The 2,500-nt window shown below is 57.7% G+C and overlaps 1 non-coding gene across 1 annotated transcript in view; it reads right to left on the reverse strand.

Moving 5' to 3' along the window:
* The window catches only part of LOC126197132 (small subunit ribosomal RNA), a 1,909-nt gene extending 1,503 nt beyond the window's left edge, over positions 1–406 (reverse strand). The window contains exon 1 of the ribosomal RNA XR_007539529.1: positions 1–406. This exon is cut by the window's left edge and continues 1,503 nt beyond it. This is a non-coding gene — a ribosomal RNA (small subunit ribosomal RNA).
* Positions 407–2,500: the final 2,094 nt, after the last annotated feature.

Raw genomic sequence — 2,500 nt, forward strand, 5'->3', positions numbered from 1 at the left:
CCTCTCCGGAATCGAACCCTGATTCCCCGTTACCCGTTACAACCATGGTAGGCGCAGAACCTACCATCGACAGTTGATAAGGCAGACATTTGAAAGATGCGTCGCCGGTACGAGGACCGTGCGATCAGCCCAAAGTTATTCAGAGTCACCAAGGCAAACGGACCGGACGAGCCGACCGATTGGTTTTGATCTAATAAAAGCGTCCCTTCCATCTCTGGTCGGGACTCTGTTTGCATGTATTAGCTCTAGAATTACCACAGTTATCCAAGTAACGTGGGTACGATCTAAGGAACCATAACTGATTTAATGAGCCATTCGCGGTTTCACCTTAATGCGGCTTGTACTGAGACATGCATGGCTTAATCTTTGAGACAAGCATATGACTACTGGCAGGATCAACCAGGGAGCTGCGTCAACTAGAGCTGAGCAGCCGGCCGCCCGGGAGTGTGTCCCGGAGGCCCGCGCGAACACGCAAGCGTCCGCTCAATTATTCCGCAAACAGGAGGAGGCTGGGCTCCCCTGCACGATACACCTCGAAACCCTCTCAGGTCCCGGCGGCGCGCAGCGCCGTCCTAAGTACTTGGTCGGGTTCGAGAGAGGCGCAATCGCCCGGAGATAGGCGAGTAGACGCTTTCAGTGCGACCACCCGTGCTCCCAACTGAGCTTGCCGCTGCCGACAGAGGCCCGGGAGCGTGCTGTCGTGGTGTTGCCGGCGGGAGACAACACGCGGCCACAAACAGTGGCCGGGCAGCTCCAACGCCAGCGCCACAGAGGGGCAGAGCCCCACTTGGGTGCCAAAGCGAACTCTCCCAGCACAGCGCACGCGCCAACACATCCGCACAGCTGCGATACAAACCACCTGCGAGAACCGCGGGGGCGACCGAGCAGCAGACGGCGTCGCGGCGCCGAGTGCCGGGCGGCGGCGCATCCTCAACGCACACAGTCCTCAATCGGACCAGCACACTGCAGATGTCCACCGCGCTTCGCACCGGGCCCGCGAGGACCCACTTTGGCCGCACGGCGCCGCGCGTTGGGTGCGCCGGCGCGCAGCTGCGCCGCCTGCCGCGTCCGTCGGCCGGCGCGCCTGCCACTGGGCGCCCCCACCAGCCGGCTGTAGCGCGTGCGCCCACGCAGCGCGCGGCCAGCACGCCGGGCGCTCCCCCCTCACCGGCCGGGGACGGTCCCACCCAGCCACCGCCGCGTATCGCTTCATACCCACATGCCCACTCACGTTCGTGGGTATGACGGGTGTCGCTGAAGCAACCAGTTAATACCTGTACCGATTGTCGCAATCAATGATTCACCTCCAGCGTATACAACCGCGCAACAACGGATTTCCAGTTCATTTGCGTAACTTGGGCAGCAAACGTAGACGTCCATCTACATTTGCAAATTCAGTGGGTCTTGCATGCCTGGATGATATGCGTCACGACACGCCACATCAGCCCACATACATGCTGCGACGTATGCACGAGAGAACACGTGGAAGGTGGCCCGCGTACGTATGCGAATGCCATTGCACAGCTGCGAAGCTCATTGAACACGCAAACTCCCGCCTGACGAACTAGAGGCGACAGGGGAGCGATATAAGTCTTACAGCAGTACACATTACAGTGGATAGCGGGACCATGTGGAACGTACGCACCACTCGCTAGATGTTGTGAGGGTACGCACCGTAACATGAATCAATACGCAGGACACCAGAGAGTGCGAGCACTGACCTATGTTGAGAGGGTTGCGATTAGGCAACGCTACATGAATGTTTCAATTCATATAACAATTACAGGTTAGGTTAGGGCGCAACGTGCGTTAGGTTAGGGCGCAACGTGCGTTAGGTTAGGGCGCAACGTAGGTTAGGTTAGGGCCCAACGTAGGTTAGGTTAGGGCCCAACGTAGGTTAGGTTAGGGCCCAACGTAGGTTAGGTTAGGGCCCAACGTAGGTTAGGTTAGGGCCCAACGTAGGTTAGGTTAGGGCCCAACGTAGGTTAGGTTAGGGCCCAACGTAGGTTAGGTTAGGGCCCAACGTAGGTTAGGTTAGGGCCCAACGTAGGTTAGGTTAGGGCCCAACGTAGGTTAGGTTAGGGCCCAACGTAGGTTAGGTTAGGGCCCAACGTAGGTTAGGTTAGGGCCCAACGTAGGTTAGGTTAGGGCCCAACGTAGGTTAGGTTAGGGCCCAACGTAGGTTAGGTTAGGGCCCAACGTAGGTTAGGTTAGGGCCCAACGTAGGTTAGGTTAGGGCCCAACGTAGGTTAGGTTAGGGCCCAACGTAGGTTAGGTTAGGGCCCAACGTAGGTTAGGTTAGGGCCCAACGTAGGTTAGGTTAGGGCCCAACGTAGGTTAGGTTAGGGCCCAACGTAGGTTAGGTTAGGGCCCAACGTAGGTTAGGTTAGGGCCCAACGTAGGTTAGGTTAGGGCGCAACGTAGGTTAGGTTAAGGCGCAACGTAGGTTAGGTTAAGGCGCAACGTAGGTTAGGTTAAGGCGCAACGTAGGTTAGGTTAA

Source organism: Schistocerca nitens, chromosome 7 (genome assembly GCF_023898315.1).
Source record: "Schistocerca nitens isolate TAMUIC-IGC-003100 chromosome 7, iqSchNite1.1, whole genome shotgun sequence".
NCBI lineage: Eukaryota > Metazoa > Arthropoda > Insecta > Orthoptera > Acrididae > Schistocerca > Schistocerca nitens.